At 39.8% G+C, this 14,951-nt stretch overlaps 1 protein-coding gene across 24 annotated transcripts in view; it reads right to left on the bottom strand.

Annotated features, from left to right (window-relative positions):
• The window catches only part of PHF21A (PHD finger protein 21A), a 197,798-nt gene extending 183,047 nt beyond the window's left edge, over positions 1–14,751 (bottom strand). For 5 of the 24 annotated variants that reach the window (XM_033204611.1, XM_033204607.1, XM_033204609.1 and 2 more), the window contains exon 1: positions 14,219–14,745. The gene's annotated coding sequence lies outside the window, so the exon portion shown is untranslated. Of the gene's footprint in view, positions 1–11,177; positions 11,402–12,006; positions 12,066–12,997; positions 13,219–14,218 lie in introns of those variants that run through there. The other 19 variants (XM_033204612.1, XM_033204616.1, XM_033204614.1 and 16 more) reach the window with 13 other exon arrangements.
• Between the last annotated feature and the right edge of the window lie 200 nt (positions 14,752–14,951).

The following is a 14,951-nucleotide window of genomic DNA, read 5'->3' as shown; positions in this document are numbered from 1 at the left end:
TATAAACTGCCTAACAACAGAAAAAGGCACTGCCATCTCAATGGGAGTAGAAGCTATCAGGGCAGGCAGCCCTTTCCCTTTTGGTCAACTCTGAGGAAAACAAATAAGGTTTATATTTCTGTCTTTTAAAGCTCACCTCTCTCCAGGCCTATACTTTCAATCTTTCAGCCTTTCACAGAAAGAAAGGCTGTTTCTTTAAAATTAAAAAGCTGCAAAAGATCACTCCAACTTAAAAGTCCCACACCTTTTACCAACTGTCCTCCAGCTGTCCCCACGGCTGCCTCTTCTGCAAGAAGAATGGCCTATCTTCAGCACTCGTCTCCAAGTGGGTGTGGGTACCCTGAGGAAGGGAGCCACTGGGAAGAAATTATTACAATTTGTATTTTAAAATCTCATCCTTTTAAAAAATTCAACTTTCCTGTACGTTTGATAACATACATAAAACACTAGTTTAGACTATCATACATTTAACTGGTAACCATAATTTTTTAAAGTTTAGAGACTACTGGTCAAGATGACTGAGTCTAGAATAAAAAAGGAAAACTAGGCTCTACCACTAACTTAGTCAAATTCTTGTCTCTTAGTTTCACCATCCATAACATTAATTGAGCCCTCTGTACACTATTAGACTATAATGAACAAGAATAAAATACTCTGTAGAGCATGGTCTGAGCCACTCAAAAGGAAAAGCACATTTATGAATGCTACCAATGAGAAAAACTAAACTTGGCTTGTAAAAAACGCTGATTGCTCTATAGTTTCAATAAACTGCTACATTCTACCAGGTCCAATTCTTAGAATTTTAAGGCAAGGCTTCAGCACTTCGTGGATCCAAAAAAGCATAAAGCACCTTAGATGCAAGGAGTGTATTCTAGGATTAGAAAGGCTTTTTAAAAAACTTCTATAATGAAAAACTTTTTATTACCTGTGTAATAACATTTTTTAATTTAAAAATTACGAAGGTGAATTATGACTAATAATCTTAGCAACAAGTTAAAACTCTCAAAGCTGGAATCAAGAGAGTTTTATTTAATGTAGATTATAAGGCCTTTAGTATGCATTTCTAAATATAATGCCAGAAAAAATGAACAGCACTCAAATAACTTTTTTTTTTTTTTAAACTGCTTTAAAAAGTCCTGAGTTATCAGCATAGCATTTGGTAGTGGTTGAGTGAGTAGGGATAGGTGATGGGGATGAGGTCAGCCCACACTACTCACATGAAGTTGTGAGGACCAGGACTAATTCCTATGCAGGGTATCTTTATGCTGATTAAGTAGTACTAGTCTGAGTTTCTATTAATTAAAATGTTACATGTATTATCTTGGTTTTAAAATCCTATTTAACATTTTTTCTTTTTTCTTTTTTACAGGTTTGCCCAAATTCTTACCTACTTTACTTTGTAAATGTGAAATAAATGTGTCCTAACAACCAAGAAGAGAGACTACCAGTTTTTTTAAAAATGTTATCTGAAAACACAATTTCTCTCTTTATAAGTAGCTACCAGAATAAACTAGAATAATTTAATTCAGAAATGATGCCTCTTAAATTACTTATACAGGACAGAAAACAATGTTGTCATTTTAAATTGACTTTTTTTTAAGTTTTAAAAATAACAATGACCATTTCCTAAAGCCTGAGGTACAATCAATCTAGGGCATTAGGTTTGGAATCTTAATGTATAAATCTTACCCACCTCTCTTCCTCCAACCTTACTCCCACTTCCCACAGGAGCCCTATTTTCAAAAATAAACAAGCTTTTTAAATAGTCACCCGGAAAAAAGTAAACTTTGAAAGAGTATTATGGTATAATTAAACGTCTTTAAAAATGTGTGTGTGTGTATATATATATATAATACATATGTAAATGCACAGAAAAAGTTTAAAAGTAGGATGGGAATGGAATGACTTAATTTTCTACTTTATACATATCTATATTGCTAGAATGACTTTCTAACTTAGATGCACAGCTTTTGTATTTCTTGAAAGGACACTTATCTAACACTCTAAAACGTTGATAGTTATGTAAGGACTGACTGAAATAGTGAATGTAAACCATTTGTACCTATTAAAAATGTATTAAACTAACTTACACTGTGCTTTATAAAGTGCCCAACTTCCAAACTTTGAAGAAACAGCTATTAGACCCCACCCCATGCTACACACTATGCTTGACAATGGATATACACGGATGAACAAAGCAGGCACTGTCCCAAATGTCTTCATTTCCATCCCATTCCAATGTTTACTACTTTCAAACTATTCAACCTAACCCAACCAAAATCAACAGGAAATAGCCTCAAAATGATACATCGTAGCTGTGGCCATTTCAGTAAATTGAAAACTTCTTTAGTACTTCATTTCTAGGTTTCCATGGGAATTACATAGTTTAGCACAGCATTTTGGACATTTAAGAGCAAGGGCTCAGGAATCAAACCTGGGCTTGAATCCAGGTTGTATCACTTGTTACCTATGTGATCTCAGGGAAACCTCTACTTCCTCATTTGTAAAATGGAGGTAGGATAAAAATAGTAAATCCTCAGAATATTGCTGTGAGGATTAAAACTAAATGAGATCCTACGTGGAAAAAGGCTTAGCACTATACATAATAAACACTCTGTATTAATGATGACAACAGATAAACCTAACGTACAAAAACCGTCCACAACTTGTCAAACATTTAAAATCTATGTCATTTCTCCAAAATGTGTGTATGTCACTTCTCCAAACACAAATAAATATATTTTTGTAAGTTTGTATATTAACACATAAAATTTGTATAGTTAATAAAATAAAATTTTTAAAACACTAAAGTTCAGTTAAAATTTTTCATTCCCATGACAACATACCAGCACATTTATATTTATGATATATACACATATGTATCAATGTGTATGTTGTTAAGAACTACACCATAAACACACATGTAAACACACGTCAAGAACTTGTCTATTGGGCCAGGCGCGGTGGTTCAGGCCTATAATCCCAGCACTTTGGGAAGCTGAGGCAGGTGGGTCACTTGAGATCAGGAGTTAGAGACCAGTCTAGCCAACATGGTAAAACTCTGTCTCTACTGAAAATACAAAAATTAGCCGTGTGTGGTGGCACACGCCTGTAGTCCCAGCTACTCGGGAAGGCTGAGGAAGAAGAATCACTTGAACCTAGAAGGCAGTGGTTGCAGTGAGCCGAGATGGTCCCCCTGCACTCTAGCCTGGGCAACAGGGCAAGACTCCGTGTCAAAAAAAAAAAGAACTGGTCTATTGTGAGCAGGGTGGATCACTAATTTTTTGGTTCTGACTCATTATTTAAAATTGTATAATATTATTAACATGATATAGACAAATATCTTAAAACCCAGCCCCTTACTGCTGATTAAAAATTCAATTTACATATATAACTTTAGTAATATAAAGTACATTCATGAGTATTATCTAATCCTTTTAATATCATAGTGAAGCAGGCCCTTATTATTATCCCCATTTTACCACTAAAGCCCAGCAAGGATGAATTTCCCAAGAGTGTACAACAAAGTGACAGGAGTATACTTAAGGCCAAGTCTTCTGACATCATCGCAACATCACATTCCTTTATACTGGCCCGGGACATTTCATTAAAAAAGAAAACTGCTCCATAATTTAGGTGTGTCAAAGGTCTCTACACTGAATCCACATGGTTGCCCAGTTTTACTCTCCTTATTTCCTCTCCTGATTTCCAACTTTAGTATTTCAGTAATCACATGGGTACCATAATGATAAAAATATGGAATGAGAATTCCTCCAAACCTGATATTTTCTGTATCGGCCCATTAACACCAGGGACTATTTTTCTCCTTATATTTAACCCTTTGTATTAACTCCTTTGTAACTGCTGAATTTATTCCAATATTAGGTCTTGAAAGACAAATTGATATAATATAAATAAAACAGCTTATAAAGTAGAACCATATCAGACCAGATTCCATACATTTTGGACACATCTAAAGAATCTATTTAATGTCTAATCTATATATTAACTTTATTTATTTATTTATTTTTTTGAGATGTAGTGTTGCTCTGTCTCCCAGGCTGGAGTGCAATGGCACAATCTCAGCTCACTGCAACCTCCACCTTACGGGTTCAAGCGATTCTCCTGCCTCAGCCTCCCGAGTGGCTGCGATTACAGGCGCCTGCCTCCACGCCCAGCTAATTTTCTATTTTTAGTAGAGATGGGGTTTTGCCATGTTGGCCAGGCTGGTCTCACACTCTTGAGCTCAGGTAATCCACCTGTCTTGGCCTACCAAAGAGCTGGGATTACAGGCGCTGAGCCACCATGCCTGGCCATATTAACAAATTTTAAATCACAACTATGTCAGGTGGAGGCTAGTATTATTACAGTGGATTGGTCTGCTATACAAACAAATACTTTAAAAAATATTACTTCGGCTGGGTGTGGTGGCTCACTCCTGTAATTCCCAGCACTTTGGGAGGCTGAGGTGGGCAGATAACTTGAGGCCAAGAGTTAGAGACCAGCCTGGCCAACCTAGTGACACCCCGTCTTTACTAAGAATACAACAATTAGCCAGGCATGGTGGTGCATGCCTGTAATTCCAGTTGCTCAAGAGGTTGAGGCATGAGAATTGCTTGAACCTGGGAGGCAGAGGTTGCAGTGAGCCAATACCGCACCACTGCACTCCATATCCAGCCTGGGCAACAGAGCAAGACTCCATCTCAAATAAATAAATAAACAAACAAACAAAACTAAAGGCAGAGTTTTCTTAAATAAACATGGTAGCCCTCAGCAACAATATTATAAGAACTCCTTGCAAGAGAAAAAGCTGGAATAAGATACTGGCTAAGCAAGTAAGAAAAGCACTGCCCTGCTTCTGCATACATTCAAACTAAGACATATACATTGCAGCTTATGCTTAGCTTACATTTTCACATCCTCAGGCATTCCTTTCCCTTCTCAAACAGCCAAAAGGGACCAGCCATGCAAGTAAAACTATCCTATAAGTTCAAGAGCCTAAAAGAAGTCAGTGTCCTAAAAGAGAAAATTAACGTAAAGAATTAAGATTTTTTGAAACTACATTTTCTTTCTGGGGCTGCTTACTGGTCTCCAATACATCAATCCTATAATACTGTGAATTACAGTGATAGATTGGTACATGCTTCTAAACACAATAGAATTTTTCCAAGGTTACATACACTGTAACACAAGGGGCATTTTGCAGCATCTTATTTTCCTTAATCAACTAGTTTGGATATTCTACCAGTGCAAACATCATAAACAAATAAATTTTCATTATCTTTTGAACTTTCTGAAGTCAACCAAAGGCTTGTGGTATAGATGCAATGAGTACTAGACAGGCAGAGCTGAATACCAGTCAAAATATTGAGCTGCTGGTGTGATAGTCCTTTCGGAGGCCTACATCACTTAGGGAGAAACTGAGGTGCAAGGACATTTTACACACCGCAAAAACATTCTCAGGAATTTGCCACATCATTACCATAAGCCAAGAATCTCAAGGTCTTAGAATATCCTGGGCTTCTGATCAAATTATATTGTAAAAAGAGAGGAAAAAAATGTGAAGCGTGCTATTTTTTAAAATAACAGTAACTACTACTACTACTGCTGCTGCTGCTGCTGCTAATTCTAAACGTTTACTGAGCCCTTATTATGTATCAAGCTCTGTGCTAGGCACTGTCATAGATTTTAACAGAGGGTTGTCTGCAACAACCCTCTGATACTAGTTAACAAAATTAAAGTAGAATCCTCGAAAAAAATTTAAATTTTTCAAATAAAAATATAAACAAATTATTAAAGACGTCTCACCTCTTTCTCTGCCTCAGACTACCTCTTCAAGTATTAAATTTACACTAAAACCACATTTATTTTCAGGAATTCCAGTTAAAGAGTACTGATATTCAAGATGTTGACAGTTACTACAGAAGAATCACAGAACTCTGAAATTAAATACTGGCACAAAAAACCTTCCATCCAACCTTACGGAATAACTATCCCCATTAAAAAAAAAAAAAGGAACAGCATATATATCAGTCTTGATAATAAGAGGCTTCTCATGCCCACACTAGCAATCAATGATGCCATAATTATAAAGAGACCTGTATCACCACATGCATAAGAATAATTTACATCTGCTAAATCAAGTTTTCAATATATTATTTTGTGTGTAAACCTTACAGTATCTGATAAAACATACAATCAACTAATCTAAGGTAAACTAAAACACTAGGTTGTTTCGGAAGACTCACTTTAGAATTTGAGCGGTATAATAATCATAATATTAGTAATCAAACTACTTAGCAGAAAGTTCTTAGAGGCCTGGGAGGCTGTGTATAAAATGGAGTAGACAAGAGGGAAAGGTTTTCCGTACTGTTGAAATCAACTACAGGTCCCAGAATGCAGTGCTCCAATGTGAAGTTAAGAAAAAACTGCAATGCATACTGGGACTTGTAGTAAGTAAACCACGTTATCACAGCAAGTTTCAAGAAAGTCTGAACTATCTAGCACAATTTGACTGTATCTTATTATCAGGGTCTAATCAAATTTAGATCAAATTTGTATGTTCTCTGCTGTGGCCCACAGTTTCTCTAGCACATACTGGAAAAAGTATCAATACTTAGATCAACATTTTCACATTAGAAAAATCTTACGTAGGAGAAGCAAAGAAAAAATGCTTAAAAAGCAAAAAGACTTGATGTAATAAAAAATACAATTTTTGAAACAGTTTTTTAAAGTTTGAATGGATCCATTTCAACACTCTCTAATCCTCCCCCACAAAAAAGTTTAGTTGTTTTGGCTGGTCACGGTGGTTCACGCTTGTAATCCCAACACTTCAGGAGGCTGAGGCTGGCGGATTACAAGGTCAAGAGAGCGAGACCATCCTGGCCAACATGGTGAAATGAAACCCTCTCTACTAAAAATACAAAAATTAGCTGGGCGCGGTGGCCGGCGCCTGTAGTCCCAGCTACTCGGGAGGCTGAGGCAGGAGAATCACTTGAACCTGGGAGGTAGAGGTTGCAGTGTGCTGAGATCGTGCCACTACACTCCAGCCTGGTGACAGTGCAAGACTCCATTTCAAAAAAAAAAAAAAAAAGCTTAATTGCTTTAACAGGTTGCCTTTTAACAATTATTCAAGATATATTTTATAAATAATTTTTCTTGAAGAAAATTCTCAGAAGCAAACATTTCCCATATTCTAATATTGCCCAACAGGAAATAATTTTTATAGTAATATGCACACACACCATCACAAAAACAAACAAAAAATGCTGAAGTTCTGCTTTTGTCAAGTCCTTACTCAGTATTTATGCCCTCCATTCCTCACCTCTAATTCCCTACACACACACACACACACACACACACACACACACGCTTCTAGAAAGAACACTTAGAAAAACAGTATTCAACTACAAGCTCACTTCTCTCATCCACTGACCTCTTCTGAAAACACAAAAGATTTTTTTAAGCTATCAGTAATACGTCCAAACACAAGCTGAGAGGTTTGAGCTGGAATTTACATATATACAGTTGCTACACACCCTCCTATTTTCTGCAAGACTGTGGAAGGAGGCTGGGAAAGAACTAAGTGCAATCTGCATCAGGAGGCCTAACACAGGTGGTGGGTTATTTTCAGGCAACAGCACCTTCACAAACATGTTTTGGAATATAGTCCAAGAAATTCCTAACAAGGAAAGATAAGCTGGCACACAAATTTAACGCAATCCAGCTAAAAATCATCTGCAACACATGCTACTACATTTCACCATAAAAGTGACGGGCTACTATAAAGGATTTGAAGCTTCATCAATACAACATATTGTCCATAAGGCCAGAGATAGCAGTTGCCATGGTTACTATCACCCACTTGTATCAGGAAATTATTGTCATTACCCCAAAGTTTGGGGTACTTATTTAAAATTTTAAGAAAACACACAATTTAGGGTTCTGACTGTTAATTGAGTGAAAGAATCAACTACTGTTTGATTTGTAAGTATGTCGCTTTGGAGATGCACATGGTTAACAATACTTGGATCTGCAGCAGAAAAAAAAAAATCAATTCCTTTCTGCTGCTCCTTCTCCTCAAGTACTGACAGTTTGTATTCTCAATGCAGCCAAAACAATAAAACAAAACCCATCTTTTTGGCTTCTGTGTTTAAGTTATTTTTTTCCCCCTAGGCCCACAAACAGAGTCAAAATAAAACCTAGATCATCAACCTGTTAGGCCTCATCCCCTTCCTATCTCCCCCATACTGGTTCACTTTCTTGAGACTACTTAAAAAAGCAGAAAACATTTCTGTAACTGATTCCAAAGTATAGAAAAGAATAGTTGCCTTCAACTGAGAAATTTTCACCAAAGTCTTTTTCATTTATTTTATTTTTTTTAAGGCAGGGAGAGGCGAGAGACTTGCAGGGTACTAGAAGGGAGAAGTGGAGGAGTATTCAAATTGTCACACAAGTCTAGTGTAAGAAAGTTGCTTTAGAAGAGTCCAAAGGATGGCTGAACCTCACATATCATTTCTAAAAGGGAAGAGTTCACTGTAATTTTAAGACTGAATTGATGGACAAGTAATAGAAAAGTTATTCATAAAAGTCTACTTCAACATTTTCACAAAAGATAACTATTCAAAAATTTAACACACATATAAGAATTACACGAAAGCCTACAAAATAGTATGGCTACATATACACACAAACATCCAAAGTAGAAAACATATGCTATTTAAGAAATAATTATCTACAATAAATTTAATGCAGTGTCAACATATTATCTTTTTTAAAAAATCGCAAAGCAGTAAAAATATACACCTGAGAAAATTAATGTAATCAAAATGTATTACTATGCTTCTAAAGAATTATTAGGCCTACAAAAAAAGCCCATGTACAAAAGTTCCTGAGAAGTCAACATAAATCATTAACATTTCCCAGCACAAAATAATATGAAAATTCAAACGTTTCAAGAAATCAGTTATAGATATAAATATAAAAGAATTCCATCAAAGGTCAGAGACCTAAAACTTTAATTCCTTCCCTTCTCTCTTTGAATAGTAATTAAATACAAAAGCCTTCAGCAATAAAATACTAAGAATACAAAATTTAAAAGCACATCAATATAACCTTAACTTCAGTATGTCTTCACAGAGAGCTTTACTATTCACTGTCTATAGGATGAAAAAGTTAATAACACCCTGAGAGGTTTCATTTTTATCTAAACAGTTAAGTGTTTTTCTCACCCTTCACAGAAACAAGTTTCTATATTTACTTTCTAAAGGGGGCAATTTCAAAAGAACAGTCACTTCTAAAATTTAAGATACTATATACCTTTTGATAAGCTCATAAACACAGGGTCCCTAATTATCTATATTTTACTTTAAAATGTTTCTATTCCAAATTTGTGAGCAGAGTTTATAAGAAAGCTGAAACTCCAGGCTTTAAACTTTTGGGTTATTTTTACACAAAAATATTTCAGTGAACTCCTCTAGATTTGAGTAGTCATTTCCTCCTGCATCCTTCTAAAATAGAAAAACAAAAATGATATAGCCACATATACCTAATACTAACACATACAGATATACATCTTTTTCACTGTGAAACAAGCTTGAAAGCTTTAGGCAGTAAGAATTTTTCAGAAAGTCAGCGGAGTCAGTCAAAACATTCAAAACTTTAACCATGACATCTGTTACTCTGTGTTAATAAGAGTCTATAGAAGAATCAGGGAACTTACATACTCACTAAAATCAACTACTATCACATCACATCAATGGAGAAATGAAGAAAAACTATAACAGGGGACATACAATTCACAGGATCTTCAAAAGGGAAAATGACTTCTTTTTTTTATATATATATATATTATGGGAAACTAGGCAGCATTTTTTCAAAAGCAGCTTCAAAACTATAACGAAGACATTTTTGGTAACCACAGCAGTATTTAAAAACACAAATTTAGGCTGGGCGCGGTGGCTCATGCCTATAATCCCAGCACTTTGGGAGGCTGAGGCAGGTGGATCACCTGGGGTCAGGAGTTCAAGACCAGCCTGACCAACATGGTGAAACCCCGTCTCTACTCAAAATACAAAACTTAGCCGGGCGTAGTGGCGGACACCTGTAATCACAGCTACTGAGGAGGCTGAGAGGCAGAACAATCACTTGAACCTGGGAGGCAGAGGTTGCAGTGAGCCGAGATCATGCCATGCACTCCAGCCTGAGCAACAGAGCGAGACTCCGTCTCAAAAAATAAAAAAACAAAAAAACTTACAGTGTCCAGTGTACTTTAAATGTATTACTTTCTCAATTGATATGGAAAAAGTTAGCATTTTAAGACAGAAGTTTCTGTCCATTTATTAATTAGTTACCTATCTCAACAACTTAATATCTGCCTGCTTTCTTACCAATTACGAAGAACTTTTAGATGTATTATCTCATTTGGTCTTACTGAGAAAACAGTATTTGGCCTACAAAATAGACAAAATTCAAAGCAGATTTATCAACTTTCTAGCATCCCCAAATTTTTAAAATTTTGACACAAAACTTTACAAGCAACCACAGTGGCATGATATTTCCAGTGATAATCAATTCACCTAACACTGACAGAGTTTCAAAGGACCATGTGCTATAAATGCTATGAAACTATTAAAGTAGCTATAGTCATCTTTATGCAGTTATTGTTATATCAGCAATGACCTACCACTGATAGAACTTGACTTACAGTTCAAGAATCTCAGTCTTTGCAGGCTAACTTAAGTATATCAACCATATGTATTTATAAAGCTGAGTGCCTAAAAATTGATCTATATTAGAATCACAGTCCGTAAATCCGAGGGGAAAAAACTACAAGAAGTCTAAATTTTTTTCCACACACTATCCCCCTTTCCAAAATCTCAACTACTCTATATCCTATTTGTATTGTTATAGGGATGATAACAAGACTTAAAGCCCTAAATCATACCAACTACTTTTGTTTATAACAATTACAAATACTTTTTTAAAATATGTGCTCAACATCCCACTCATCAACACAAGACTAATTCCCCTTCCAAATAAAATAATTCTAAACAGTGCTCTGTACCTAGGCCCAGAATCCTTAAGCTATCCACAATCACACATCTACTTTGTATAGTCAGACTTCAGTTTCAAGTAGCAAACATAATTTATGAATGGAATTTTTTAAATGGACTTACTCAAAATCTTTCTGGAACTTTAAGGTGTTAATCCTGTTGCTTAGCTGAAGCTAAGTAGAGCTGTAATAAGTAGCAAGACCCTCAATATTCACAAATTTCCTTTATCTTGCTGTAGCACCTCCTGCTGGATAGCATTTAGAGATCTTCATGTAAGCAGAAGAAGAGTATTTCAGAGGCAGCTCCTTCCAGACGACTAAATAGGAAAAAGGATGGACCCTTCAAAGCTAAAAGAAATAGGCCCCATCCATTACTTATACCTTCTAAAAATACAATTTAGCCCAGGTAGGTGTCTTTTTCATCTATTACTACTCCAGTTCCACAAAGACTTGCCTGAGTCCAAAATAAAACATGCTTAAATACAGCCTGCAAAATTGTCTAAAAACTAAGTTAAAAAGTCTTCAATAGCACCCAAGCAGAAAACTTTATTTTGGGCAGCCAAGCAATGCCAGTCAAACTGCAAATACCATTATGTTACCAAAAGCAAAAGTCTGATGTTAACAAAAAAACAAAAAACAAAAAAAAAGCCCCTGGAATATTTGTAACATGTTAGCCAGATGTTTGTGTTTTGAGAACTTTGTGCACTATTACTATGCTCTTCACTTAAGGATAGTTGTACATCTACAAACATTTTAAGTACAGAAATTTTTTTACAAGCATTAGCATAACTGCACACAAAATTTCCTCTTTTCTATGAAAAGACAGGTACTGGGATTTGAAAACGTATTTTTCAGACATTTTTAATGACCCCCTAAAATAAACTAGTTTTAAGCCCACAACACAGACTCCATAAACAAGTGAAGACAGAATAAGAGAATAAGAAGGAACTTACCAAAATTAAAATGAATAATAGTATTTCCAGTAAAAATGTAGTAACAGTTTCCAACAATGCTGTAAACCAAGTAAATTGTGAAACTTAAAAAAGGACGGAGGGGGCCAGTCTTCAAAGACCAAAAGCAAAGCTGACCTATTTATTTCTATTGCTTAAATTAGAGTGAACACCAGATGTAAACAAATATCATAAACACTGAAAAGTATGCTTACATGGTTTAGCCCCAGTTTCAGTACCCTTACCAGGCCGTCAATAAAGCTACAGATGTTGGTGAGAATCCTCTCAAAAAGGAGATAATTCCAACCCCTCGCCTTAAAGAATCCCTATCAAGTGAACCTGTGAAAAGACTTCTTTCCCATGGTGCACAACTGCTTTAAAAAAAAAAAAAAAACTTTCATCAGCCCCAATTAATCTGATTCTAATATTCAACTATCCATTATTTATATATAAACGTTCTTCCCTCTCTAACTTCCTCAGCTCAAGCATCTACATTCCTGACACCGACTATTAGCAAAAATGCACAACTCGTTCCTCAGCTATGGGGCAAATCTTTGAAATCCGAAACACAGCCACAAAGTTCACTGTCAAGGCCAGGTGATGAGGCCCACACATGCCCGGACCTTCACTCAGATTTCAAATTCTAGAAATCCATACTCCCAGAGACATCATTTTAAAAACAACACAATGTGGACGTGCAGAGTGAGATCCTCTACTTCCAGACCTAAACAAAGAATATTTCAACATATGACCGGAATATGATGACACCAGATTCACCAATGAAAACAAAACCTGCCGACCATTAGCAGTCGTACCCTCATCACAACAACTCAACTACTTAGAAATCACTCTCGGCACATCTGCACCCCACAACCGGCCTGTGGCCTTCTCCGGGGGTGCAAGCCACAGACAAAGTTGAAAGAAGGCGTTCTCCCCCGGTGCCCAATCTCGATACCAACCCCTCCCCTACCAGGGCCACCTTGCTGCTACCCACCATCGCGAACGTGGTCAGGGGAAAAAAAAAAAAAGAAATCCTAACAGCACCGCTCAGCAGAATAAAGAGACCAAAGAGAGGATGACGAGAAGTGTTGGGAACTGCGTGCACGACGGGGCTGGACCAAACGGAAAGAGTCCCACTCCGCGCGCCCCTCCCCCCGGCGGGGGCGCGGGCGGGGGAGGGGCGGCCGCGGCCCCTCTCGGAGCGGCCTGTCCGCCCCGGCCCGCTCGGGGTCCCGGGGGCGCCCCGCAGCCGCCGGCGGCGGGGGCGAATGCGAGAGGGCCGGCCCCGGGGTGAGGGGTGCAGGAAGACTCTCCGGAATAACAAGTTGCAGAAGAAGAAGAATAAGCGGAATTTCCCCAACGCTGCTCCGGCCACCCAAGACAAATGCACCAACACACTCACACTCACACACACACATACACAAACACACACACTCGGGCCCGGCAGCGTCAGCAGCCGCAGCTTTTTTTTTTTTTTTTAAACCAGATCCCTCAGTCACCAAACAAGATGGTTTTCCAAAAAAATTTTTTTAATTAAATAAATAATCATAATAAAAACTTCCCCCCGACAGCATCCCGGGGTGGGGTGGGGGGGATGGAGGAGCCCCAGCTACCCTCCCCGGGCCGAAGGACAGCCGAGGGGGGCGGGCGAAGCTCCGTGCCCCCCGCCCCCGCCCGCAGCCCCCGGCCGGCCCCCCGCCGGGACAATGTAACGCCCCCTCCCCGCCGCCCCCGGCACACCGCCTCTGTCACCCGCTCCGGCCCTGCACTCTGCGCCCAGGCTCCCGAGGCTGCTCATAAACTTACTTCCAATTTATCCTGGGGAGGGGTGGAGGGCAGAGGGGAGGAGGGGGGGAGCCAAGGTTTTCCCATTGTCTTTTTTTCGGGGGGGGGAGGTATGGGAAGGGCACGCAGGGGGGCGCCCCGAAGGGGAAGTTATTGCTCAAATCTCAAGTTGACTGAGGGGTCCTGACGAGAACACCCCCCTTTCCTTCCTCCCTCCCACACACCCCTCCCCTCCCCCTACCTCCCCCCACAACAAACTCCAAGCAGGCAGCCCCTGATCCTCCCAGAGACAAACACGAGCGACAAGACAGAGGGAGAGAGGAGAGAGGCAGAGGGGGAAGGGGGAGGGAGGGGAAATAGAGCTACTCCAGAAAAAAAGAGAGAGAGGAGAGTGAGGAGAAGAGAGAATGGAAAAGCTGGGATACTGCACCCTCCTGCTGCTGGCTGGCTGTCCCCCCTGGCAGCTGGAGGCAGGAACTCTGAGCAGGAGAAGCAGGAGGAGGAGGAGGAGGGAACTCTTCTTCATGGGGAGGGAGGGAAGAAGCTGGAGCTGCTGCTGCTGCTTCTGCTGCTGCTCTGGGCCTCTCGCACTTTTTAGATATTAGTGTGTTAAGATGGTAGGTTGTTCCCTTCTCCCTCCTCCTCCTCCTCCTCTCCTCTCCTCTCTCTCTCACTCACTCTCTCTCTCTCTCTGGGCTGTTTCTTTCCTCCTCTTCCCCAGGCAAGGGGGGGTGGGGAGGAGGGGGTTGGGGGGAGGAACTGGATCCTCCTCCTCCTCCAGGAGGGACACACACAGGCCCCGGGCCGGAATCGGGAGGGGGGAATCAGAGCAGCAGGAGAGAAACTGTGGGAGACAAACAAGCCCAACTCTTCATCCTCCTCCTCCTCCTCTCAGCAGCAGCAGCGAGCACCACCAGCCCATTCACCACCCGGCCCCGGGCCGCAGCACCTCCGCCGCCTCAGCCCGGGGATCCCTCCGCCCAGGCCCAGACACACTCGCCCGCGCGGGAGCCCGCCGCGCGGCCCCGCCGGCCCGCCGCCGCCGTGCGCGCCCCCGCCGCTCCCGAGAGCCGGGCGAGAGGGACTGGGGCTGGGAAAGCGGGGACGAGGGCGAGGGGAGAGGAGGCGCCGGGGGAGAGCGGGCCGCGGCGGGGAGGGAGGGG

Source organism: Trachypithecus francoisi, unplaced genomic scaffold (assembly GCF_009764315.1).
Source record: "Trachypithecus francoisi isolate TF-2019V2 unplaced genomic scaffold, Tfra_2.0 Lachesis_group8, whole genome shotgun sequence".
Lineage (NCBI taxonomy): Eukaryota > Metazoa > Chordata > Mammalia > Primates > Cercopithecidae > Trachypithecus > Trachypithecus francoisi.
This window is presented reverse-complemented; position numbering and strand designations above follow the sequence as displayed.